Raw genomic sequence first — 12,500 nt, forward strand, 5'->3', positions numbered from 1 at the left:
TGCAAAACTGTAGCAGTTTGGTGTGACTTATAAGGGCTGATAATATAAGCTTATACTATACGTTATGACATTTTTAGTTGTTTGGTGTGATCATCGTATAGTATAAGCTTATACAGCAGGATCCCTTAATACATCAAAATGATGTATAATTTAATCCGGCATAAGGGGGAGGGATAAGGCCTGATAAGAGATTGGTGTATTAACATCGTTGACCAGTGTATTTCTCAAAACTTAATATATTATTTTAATATTAATATATTAAAATAAAAATTAAGTTTTCAATATATTAATTTTTAAAATATTGAATATTGAATATTTTTATTTTTATAAAAATAAATTTTATGTTTGGACACACTAATCAATAAATTTTTATAAAAATTATATCATGTGACATTTTTTGAAGAATTATATAAATTCTTTAGTAAAGGATATTTTTATTAAAAATATTTAATTTTATCCTATATAGTATTATACAGTGCATTACCAAATATTAGATGATATTATCTTATATAATATATTATTTTATACAATACCGTGCCAAACGCTGGATAGTATTAATATTCAATCAGATCTTATACTAGCAGGTCTTATACTATCAGACCTTATCTTATACTATGCATCAAACATGCCCTAAGTTATTTGAAACTTCTACACCTTTCTGGTTGCACAAAACTTGAAAACACACCAAACTTTTTAGGGGCATCAAGTCTCGAGTACCTTGGTATGGATCAATGTACAACTTTATGCACGGTTCATGAATCTATTGGGTTTCTTCCAAACCTTAGATTCTTGAGTTTGAGAGACTGTACAAGTCTTTACTATATCACCAATAACATTTACAACATGATATCTCTTATAACTCTAGATTTATGCGATTGCTTGGAACTTGCGACACTATACCCTGAGACAGACTTTCGATGCTTCTTTTCAAATGGGATATTTGATTTATTGTGACGTAGTCCTTCACAATTCAAGTGAAGTATTAGATTTTTCTTCTCATTTGAAATCTTTGATTAATCGGGACGCAGGCTATTGCAATCTACATAAAGTACCCGATGCTATTGCAATCCGTTTTGTCATTGATAATGTCGAAGAAAAAAGCAGCTTTGGGCCTAAAATCCAAGTTTACCTACAATTGGTTTGTTACTTAGGAAGAGGAAGTCGAGAATTTTGTAGCCAAAAAGAAAGAAAATAATCTTTATTTTTTTTTTTTTGGAGATCAATAATCTTAATTTCTAATCTGGTAATTATCGTACTGAAGCATTAACACATTATTAATTACTAAAATTAATAATGTATCAATACTTTATTATTATCAAAAGTGCATCCAACTTTTGTATACCAAATTTGTCCGAGAATTTTTTTATTAATACGTTGACGCATCTTCAATAATTTATTGTTCTGTTCTGCCAATGAAAAAATAAAATAGGAAATTACATTGTAGATATTGAGAGATCTTTGGTCTAAATACTCTTGAATGACCGCGGAGGTAAATCAGAGTTGACTATAGATACTGTTCAACTTGACCGGAAAAAACTTTATTATTTTTACAATATAATATTTTGTTTTATTCCCTCCTGAAACGCGAGGACTGTAACAATGCACACTGTGGGTCACATTGGCCTGCTAAAGGAGCAACACGCGCGTTAGCAATTACTTTATTCCAAGTCTTTGATAAGAAATCTCTTCCAACCACCCTTTTCTCCAATTATCAAGATTCCTTTCCGTCGTGTTCCGCGTGAAGATATAATGTTAGTCATAAAGATATTTTTTTCATCTTGAAAAGAAACAATATAAATCAAAAGAGAAAAGTGACCCAATTGCCACTCTTTCACCAAATTTTTATCGAAGTGCCACATAAATAGTAAATTTTCCTATACTGTCATGTAGTGGCAGATTGAAGAAAATTTTTCTATGTTGACACATTCAGTGGCGTGGGTTCGGGTGCAGCGTCCCCAAATTTTTATTTGTAAAAAAAATTAAATTAACGCTTGAACTTACTTATAATCTAGTTGCTTCCCTAACAAAGGATGAAGAAATCATGGGAATGAGAAATCATGAGAATATGTACGTGACAGGGGAGGAAGAATAAGTTTTCTCTCTAATCAATTTGTGTTGCTACGTTATTTTAATTATCTTTGTACGTTGCTACGTTGCTAACTAATATAAGAATAAATATTATTTTTGGTCCCTAACAAAAAATTCGGTTCCCACTTTAGTCCATTGTAAAAAAAAAGAGTCACCTGGTCCCTATGAATTTAAAGTGGACCTATTTTAGTCTTTTTGAGACTAATGTAGGTTTTTTTTTAATTTATGAGGAATCACAATTTTAATTAAATTGATCCACTTTGAATTTTTTAGAAACCTCCTCGAGACTAATTTTTGATAAGGGACTAAAATAGAGACCATATTTTTTGTTAGGGACTTAAGATATACCAAGCGAGGCACAAGAAAGCATTTTTTGGAGAAAAAAATTTGACCAAGTATGCCCTTCGGGACTTGCCAACGCATTCGTATCAAAAAGTTCTGTAAATAAAAAAATTACCTAATTCGAACACTTGAGGTCAAAGTTATGAATTTCTGAAATTTTACGGTAAAATATCCTAACTTTAATGCCACATTAGGTCTTGGGATACCACAAAATCCTCCTCAAATACAATATTATGAGTATATGATCGTAGAAACTCATTTGATCCCAAAAATCTTGTGGTAAAAAATTTATATGGCTCCGTTCATTGATGTAATCGATTACATACATATTGTAATCGATTACATAATCTAGTCAACGGTGAAATAGAGATAATTTTTAATTTAATCAGTGTGCCCTTCCACATGATATTGTTATGTTAAAACAAGATATACGAGGATAAAAAAAATAATCGTGGTGCAAATACGTTTTAACTATATAATTTCAAGTGTTGAAATGTTGAAGTAATAGAAAAAGATATATGTGACAGCAAAGGTTGAAACTGGGCCTTAGATCATAGCAACACAAGCTACCACAACCTGATTTAACCCAGAGATTTTATACTTTAGTCTTACATTACAGGTAAAGTTATTAACATTTTTATTTGTCTTGCCTTATAATTATTTATTATTTATAAGTAATAATTATCGGAAATATACTTAATAGAGCAGTATTGTTATAAATTTTCATTCTATTTGTTATTCACACTTGTCCATTAAATTAAGGCATTTCAAATGCAACTTCACCCGTTTCGAAGTAAAATCCGGTGACATATTCACATGGCCAAAGCCAAAAAGTAATCTACATTTGTCAGTTTCTACTTTCTAGTTTCTACACTTCATTGAGTTGATTCCAACCGAAAGAAAATTATCTCCACCCCACGTGCTTTCCGTTCACATTGACTAAGCGAAGGTTCAAGCCAAGTTCTCGTTATTGAATATGATTCATCTACCTTGACAAACGTTTATTTTGAGATTGATGGGAAAGTGTAAGTGGATATTAAAAAATATCACGTTTGGTTCAGGTTTTTTAAAAAAATATCAGGCAAATAGGATAGATGGGAAAATGACTTTTGTGTTGATTTTTGGATGAAATTCACTGTTACATAATACCACTTGAGATGTGGTATTTTGAGATAACTGGGTAAGTGAAAAAATAGGTGCAAAGTTTCTTCCGAACATAGATTTTGCATATTTAAATAAATTTTTCTGGTAATATTTAGGTTAACCAAGCAACTTTTTTTACATTTTCCTATCAAACACACTTTCTAACCATTTCTCTATCAATTATATTTTTCTAGTAAAAAAAATTTCTCGCAGACGAAACACTAACTAAAATAGTATTGTATGTGCTCATCCATGTACTTAATTACTTGGCTTTGCCTCTCTCCCCATCAAGCAATTCGTATTCAAGCCTCACGAGTCTTGACTAAAACTCTCATCTCTTACATTCACCAAATACCAAGCCAGCTTCTCTTCATCCTCTCCAAACAGTGATAACCGTTCTTCGAGGTGAGTTAACTCTCTAAGGAACTGCCTGTGTAGTTGATTGATTGATATATAAGATGAGTATTCATATCATTTATCTGATTCCCTGTAATTATTTTTATGAAAATAGTATTCAGGGTTCCACTTTAGGATAAAAATATTTGTTAGGTATTTTCTTAGAGTGGCTCATTGCTTTACCTTTTCAAGTAGGTTACGTTCCTGAGACGAAAGTTATTAGCGTTATTATTTGCCTAGTGTACTAATGATAGGAGATAGAATTATTTTTCATTGTGGGGGGACATGTGGGGCATACGATTTAAGTGGAACACTTGGCTATACCTCTCTCACTGTCTAGCTATTCATATTCGAGTCTTATTAGTCTTTGACTGCAACTCTCATCTCTTACATTTATCAAATATCAAGTGACTTTCTTTTCTTCCTCTCCTACCAGTGAGAACCGTTCTTCCCGTGACTTGGTTGATTGATAAGATGCCTCGTATTCATATCAAAGATGATTTACCCAATCGGAGATTTACACTCCCGGGACGGCCTAGTGCTCAGATTGGGCTATCTTCCGATCTGAACCCGTTGGATCAGGGAGGTACAGCTTCCAGTTCTTCCATGGATTCGAGTAACATCCAAAGCAGCACTACATACGATGTGTTTATCAGTTTCAGAGGTACTGATACACGCAACTCTTTTGTTGATCATCTTTTCGCTCATCTCTCCAGGAAAGGTCTTTACTGCCTTCAAGGATGACAAACGGCTCGAGAAAGGACAACCCATTTCATCACAGCTTTTACAAGCAATTCGTAATTCACGGGTTTCTATCGTTGTCTTCTCCGAAGATTATGCTAATTCAAAATGGTGTTTGGATGAAATGGCTTCTATAAATGAATGCCGTGGAAAATTGAAACAAACTGTTTTCCCAATTTTCTATAAATGTTGGATCCATCTCACGTGCGACATCAGACTGGGGTTTATTTGAAAGCCTTTTTATCACTCAAACAAAAATTCAGACAAGATCGATCCAAGGTTTTTCGATGGATGAAAGCTATGACGGATTTGTCAGGTTTAGCTGGTTGGGATGTCCGCAATAAGTGAGTACTACGGTTATTTTATTTTATTTTTAACATTAGTTCCTGGTTAACAATAACTTTATAACCATTAATACATGGGAAATGTGTTTGTCATTTTAACAGAGATACAGACACAGAAAATTTAAATTTAAACCATCCACTTTCTCTCTTCCATGATTTTTTTTTTTTCTGTGTCTATCTCTCTCCTAAAATGACATAACTTATGTCATTTAAAATGACAAAGACCAAACTCTTAATATATTATCCTAAAATGAATTCCTACATTTTTTTTCCTTCTTATTTCCTCGTGGGATACTTTAGTCACTGGCGGACCAAGGTTGCGCACATGAGATTTTGGATTTTAAATTTTTTTTTGGTAGTCATGTAGGTTATTATTTGTCTCTTGGTTTAATATTTATAGTAACAACAAATATCATTTTAAGTTCCTAACAAAAAATATAGTCTCATTTTAGTCATTTACCAAAAATTAGTCTCAAAGAGGTCTCTATAAAATTCAAAGTGGATCAACTTAAATAAAATCGTGATTATTCACAAATTATCAAAAAGACTAAAATAAGTCCACTTTAAATTTCATAGGGACTAGGTGACTCTTTTTTTTTATAATGAACTAAAGTGGAGACCGAATTTTTTTTAGGGATTAAAAATGATATTTATTCTTATATTAGTTAGCAACGTAGCAACGTACAAGGATGATTAAAACAACGTAGCAACGCAAATTGATTAGATAGAAAACTTATTTCCATTCCCATGATTTCTGCATTCTTTGTTACAGAAGCAACTAGATTATGAGCGGGTTCAAGCGTTAATTTAAATTTTTTTTACAAAAAAAATAAATTCGGCCCCGCTGCCCCCCGAACCCCCACCACCTAAATGTACGCTCATAGAGAGAAATTTTTCTGGGTCCGTAGCTGAATTTAGTGATTTTATTATTTCCTCTCTCTGTTAGGCCAGAGTCCGAAGAGATTGAAGATATTGTTCACGAGGTAATAAAAACATTGGATCATAAATTCTCGGGGCCTGTTGATGACGACATTATTGGGATGCAACCTCGTGTAGCAACATTAGAAAGCATTTTAGAATTAAACTCAGAGGAGGAGGATAATTTCCGAGTTTTGGGAATCTGGGGAATGAGTGGAATAGGAAAAACAACTCTTGCTACTGCTTTGTACAACAGAATCTCTTATCAGTTTGACGCTTGCTGTTTTATTGACGACGTAAGCAACCATTATAGAGAAGGTGGTGCTACTGCTGTGCAGAAACTAATTCTTTGTCAAACTCTAAAAGACGAAGATCTAGACAAATGCAGTCCTCCTGAAATATCCAGAATCGTAAGAAATAGGCTACCCAACATAAAGGTCCTTATAGTTCTTGACAATGTTGATAAAGTAGAGCAACTTCAGAATTTAGCTATAAATCCTGAATTGCTTCACGCAGGAAGTAGAATGATCGTAATCACTAGAGATAAGCATATTCTTACAGCGTATAAAAAGCGTGAACTTTATGAGGCTCAACTGATGAAAGGTAATGACGCTCGTCAACTTTTATGCAGAAAAGCCTTCAAAAGTGATGATTCAAAGAGCAATAGCATTTATGAGGAGTTGATTACTGAGATACTAAAATATGCTAAAGGGCTTCCATTAGTAATTAGTGTCGTGGGTACTTTCTTGTGTGACCAAGATGCTCCCCAGTGGATAGACGCCTTGGATAGATTGAAGAATAATCCAGACAAAGATATTATAGATGTGCTTCGTTTAAGTTTTGATGGACTACAACATGACGAGAAAGAAATATTTCTGCACATTGCTTGTTTCTTTAAAGGGGAGAGAGAGGATTATGTAAAACGAATTCTAGATGCTTGTAGATTGTACCCTGTCACTGGAATACGACGTTTGATTGAGACATCACTCATAATGATTAAAAATAAGAAAATTCATATGCATGAAATGTTGCAAGAATTGGGGAAGCATATTGTTTCGCATCAATTTCCCAGAAAGCCATGGTCATGGAGTAGATTGTGGAGTCACCTGGATTTCCATAGTGTCTTGATGAGAAATAAGGTAACAATTTGTCTTTCCAAATTCCACGATCTCCCTTTTTTTTCATTAGAATGTTTTATGATTTTTATTATTTCATAAAGATATATAGTCATAGACAAGGTTTTATTTCCAACAAAAAAAAAGTTCAGTTGATTCAAGTAATTTTATTTTTTTTCCATTTTTTAAAACATATTTATTCTTATATATTTTAGGAAACAGACAAGGTTGAAGCTATAGTTCTAGATGAAAAAGATGTTGCTGAATGCTCTCAGACGAGTGCGAGTGCGGAAGGGTTGTCGAAGATGACAGGTCTTACGTTGCTGATATTAAATCATAAGAATTTTTCAGGAAACCTGGATTCTCTTTCTTGCCACCTGCAATATCTTATGTGGCACGGTTACCCTTTCACTTCTTTGCCATCCAATTTTGAGCCCTATGGTCTTGTTGAATTGAATATGCGTAATAGCAGCATCCAACGACTGTGGGACGGCCGCAAGGTAATCTAATATTTTTGCTTTTCATTTTTTTATTGCTTTAAAGAAATAATGGGAACAACAATTATATATCTCAATTATTTTTCAAAAGAAGTGGCATAATAGTTGAAGATTTTGAAATTCTATAATGGAATAATAATTTTAGAAATTCAAAATGAATATAATTTACTTAAAAATCTTATTATGTTTAAAAGGCTTAAAAATTTTTAAAAAAATGTATTGGTTGTTTATTTTTTATAAATTTTGTGGAACCTTAGTAATTTTCAAATTAAAAATTCAAATAAAAAATCACTTAAAAAATTATTATGTTAAAATTTTTGAAAGAGCTCTATAAAAATGAGAAATGTGAGAGGTGAATTTTTTTAAAAAAAAATAATTTTTTCTTACTTTTAAATTATAGTAAATCATAATATTTGGAATAACTAAAAAATTAAATAATTTTGATAAACTTTGAATGTAAATTTTTTTTTTACTATTTTTTATTTATTTATTTATTAATAAATCATTTGAAAAGTTTGTACATGATTGGGTCAGATTTTAAAAATACTTGTACATAATGAACCAAAATAAAACTATTTTTCTTGAATATTATTTTCCCAAGTTAATGCACTAAACTTACATAAAATATTTCTCTGTTTATATATAAATAAAATTTTTGACTCCAATTCTGATTACATGCCAAAGCAAATCAATGAATGAAATTCAAGTTTTGATACAGAATGTTAATTGGTATTTGCTAATTCTCTTTTCACAGGATCTTCCCAGTTTAAAAAGGATAGATTTGGGCAACTCTAAATATCTTACGGAAACTCCAGTCTTTGATGGGACCCCAAATCTTGAGTGGTTAGATCTCACGGGATGTACAAACCTACGCCATGTCCATCAATCAATTGGAATTTTGAGTAAACTTGCTTTCTTGAGTTTGCAAAACTGTAGCAGTCTGGTTGTCCTTGATTTTGGCAGTGACTGTAATTTAAGTTCTATGAGAGTTCTGGAGCTCTCTGGTTGTACAAAACTTGAAAAAATGCGAGATTTTACAAAGGCATCGAATCTCGAGTACCTTGATATTGATCAATGTACTAGTTTATCTGTTGTTCATGAATCAATTGGAACTCGTACAAAGATTAGATTCTTGAGTTGTAGAGACTGCACAAGTCTTGTGAGTATACCCTATCAGGTTTACGCCATGCAATCTCTTATAACTCTAGATTTCCATGGCTGCTTTAAACTTAGAAAGCTTCCCCCGCAATGGTCTTTTAGTTTTTCTATCGTTCCAGCTTTGATTCTTCTAGATTTGGGCTTTTGCAATCTAAGTGAAGTATCCGATGGTATTGGACAGATGAATTGTTTAGAAAGACTAAATCTAGAGAGAAACAACTTTGTTTCATTACCTTCTACCATCGGGAGGCTTGAAAGGCTAGCATATTTAAACTTGGCGCATTGCCATGAGCTTCAATCTTTACCTGAGCTTCTGGGTCCGAAGGCAAGGTATTCATCAGTGGGAAGCTATTTTCAAACGGCATCCGGATCCCGTGATCATAGGTCTGGATTATATATTTTTGATTGCCCCAAGCTGGCTGGTGCTAGGTTCTGGGACTCTGCATTTCGGTGGCTTCGATGTCTAATTGAGGTGCGTATACTCTCAGCTTGATTAATCATATATCAGAATTACATGATATATTTTTTAATGCCCATATAGAAGATTAGTTAGGATACGCACTTAGTATACCTTTCCTTCCACTATCTCTCTCTAGCTCTAATATACCTAAGTGGTTTTTTGTTTGGTACAAGGAACCCCGACACTTCCGGTGTGGCTTTGACATTGTTATTCCTTGGGATTGGGAAATTATTGATTCTTCATCAGATCAAATTCTTCCTGAGTGGTTCACTTCGTCAGATCAAATTCTTCCTGAGTGGTTCACACATCAATTTAATGAGGCTGAAATAATAAGGATAGAAGATTTTGATGTGGATGACAACTGGAATGGTTTTGCCTTTGGTGTAGCATTTGAGGTAAACAATCATAATGTGATGTCCGGTACAATAGATCTGTCCTCCTTTTCACGACCGCATCCTTTTTATCTTTCTTTTGAAAGTGAATTCACAGAAGAATGCTTCGATATGCCACTCAGTTTGGAACTGAATAAGATTGATGGCTCGAAATATCTTTGGATAATCTATATCTCCCGGGAGCACTGCCATTTTGTAAAAACAGGAGCGCGTATCACATTTAAAGCCCGCCCAGGTCTCATGATTAAGAAATGGGGGTTACGCATGGTAGTCAAGAAAGATGTGTATGCAGAAGAACTCCCCTTTGTCATTAATAATGTAAAAGAAAGCAGCTTGTGTCCTGAAATCCATCTTCCATACAATTGGTTGGTTACTAACGAAGAGAATCGTGGAGCCAAGGGCAAAGAAAATTATCTTTCTAATCTGGGCCTTCACTTAGGTATTGAAAGCACACAACATCTTCCCCAAGCCCTGAGGTAATTATCTTTTTGAAGCATTAACACATTATTAATTATTAAAATTAATAATGTATCAATACTTTATTATTATCAAAGTGCATCCAATTTGGGTAAACCATGTTTATCCAATAATTTTTTTTATTAATACGTTGATACATCTTCAGTAATTAATTTTTTTTCAGTTCCGCATGAAGAAGTAAATTAGGAAAATTACCTACGTATAAAAAAAAAAATTAGGAAATTACATTGCAGATTGAGAGTTCTTTTTTCTAATTACTCTGTAAAGATTAATAAGGCATATCAGAGCGTTGACTATAACGAATTTTAATTGCAAAGTAATCTGGTTTTGGTATACCTTTTGTGAGAATATAGATAGTAAACAAACATGTTTGTGGATAGGTGGAATATGCTTTGTCTATTAGCCTATTAATGAAGTTATGTTTATTCTTTGTTTCTGTTAGTGTGTGTTGTTATCAAAACATTACTTGTTACATGGATATAGTATGAAACATATATTTGAAGCATCTTGGTATAATAAACTTTGTACTATTTAGTTGAAAATGGTCATTTCGTTTTGTCATAATATTTTGGTCATTCAAATTACTGTGCTTTAATTTCCTTTCCTTTCCTTTCATTCTAATAGTTTGAGTAAAACCCACTAGGTGATGTCATATGTTTTCCAAGTCAAATTTGATAGTACTGGATATTATCTAATTTGTAAACTATTTGTCTTTGGTTTTGCAAACAGAAACTCTATTCTATTCTGAACTTAACAAAACAGTAATAACTCTTGTTCTATAAAATAACAAAAAACTTGTTGTAGAGTAATTTGGGGATCATCCTGGAAAATACTAAATTTTTCTAGAAGTCAGGACTACTTTTTTTTCCCTCTTCATTCAATTTGCCAACACATGCTAGATCATCTAGAAAGTGTTTTAGGTCCGACCCTGTTGCCGTGAAGAGTGACCATTTCACTGTTAAAGTGAAGCCCCAGGTAAATATACTCAAGAGCTTCAATTCAGTATTTGCTGATTTTTATAAGTGATTGTCTGAAAAGAGGATGGAAATAGCCTTGAATTTACAATCTCTTAGTATGAAAATTTCGTTTCTAAAATACAAAAATACAATGCAGAATTTGAATTTATTGTTTTATGAAATACTCTAAAAAGGGGACTAAATATCAAGTTTTAAATTTTTGTTTTATTTTCTCGCATTATATCATCCTTATGCTTCAATGTTTTTATGGTTGAAAATGAGAAAGCTATAGCGGACAGTCAACAATGGTAACGACTCTCTTCTTGGTTTGACTTATGAAGGGAGAATATTGTGCCTCATAACATATTGCCTAAATGAGTACAGATTTTATGATGTTCAGTTTTAACAAGCCTCATAGTTTCCTTTTGCATAAACTTGATTCTGAAAAGTTCTTGAATAACTTGGTAGATTTTCAACATAATATTGTATTCTTGTCACCAGCAATGAAGCTCGCCATTATTATTTGACATTGGCATGACCTTTACAATAATTGTGATTTTGCACCTTTATAGGGAAATGATTCACCTGATGATACCTTAATTATACTTGTCTTTGTTTTGCAGGAAGTGAACAAGGGCTTAGTTGTTGAAAAGATATTTTCATCAATGGCTTAGAATGACAAATATACTTTTGCTGTGTGTTGGTGATGAAAGATTAGACAAGGACATGTTTGAAATAATTAGTAGTCTAATGCCAAGAAATATTATTTTTGCAAATGCCTTTATATTTGCTTGCATGATTGGACAACAAGAGGCAAAGCTAAGTTATATCTGGAAGTCACAAAGCTAAGTCAATACTTTGTTTGGTTGAGTGATAAAGCATTTTCTTTGTAATTTGGAAGTCACATGTTTGAGTAAAAAAAACAGCCTTCGGAAAGCTTTTTTCTCTTTATACTTTGTTTGCAACATTTTTTTTTTTGTTTTTTTTTTTTATATTAAACCTTTTCTGCATTTAATTATGGATTAATTAACATTAGTAGAGTAGGTTCCACATAATCCTTAGAAGGTGCTGAAACAAATGGCATTATCCGTCTGGGTCGGTACAGTGGCCTCCCATAAAATAAAATGCTGCTACATGACAATTAAGTTTTTATTTTTTTTTTATTTTTTTTTATAAATAGTTTTTTGTTTATCATTGAAGACGTATCTACACTTGCCACGTTTATTTATATAAAACAACTCCAAATAAGTAAATTGCTTTTTCGATATTTTATAAATATTGAAATGAAAAGTCCTGATTTATTTGATTTAACAGATGCCACTATATTAGAAGATGGAATCTATGTTACCCTTATGTGCCTCCTCTTGTGGTCAATGGGCACTTATATCATAATAATTAATACCTTTCATCCAAGGGCTTTATTTTTCTTATGTAGTATGAGAGAAGTTATCTTATGTTATGAGATAAATAAAG

At 32.5% G+C, this 12,500-nt stretch overlaps 1 pseudogene; it reads left to right on the forward strand.

Moving 5' to 3' along the window:
* The first annotated feature begins 4,575 nt into the window (after positions 1 to 4,575).
* Positions 4,576 to 11,855, forward strand: LOC133302468 (TMV resistance protein N-like; annotated as a pseudogene).
* Positions 11,856 to 12,500: the final 645 nt, after the last annotated feature.

This window comes from Gastrolobium bilobum, unplaced genomic scaffold (assembly GCF_033153095.1).
Source record: "Gastrolobium bilobum isolate Gb01-03AN ecotype WA unplaced genomic scaffold, APGP_CSIRO_Gbil_v1 utg11463, whole genome shotgun sequence".
Taxonomy (NCBI): Eukaryota; Viridiplantae; Streptophyta; class Magnoliopsida; order Fabales; family Fabaceae; genus Gastrolobium; species Gastrolobium bilobum.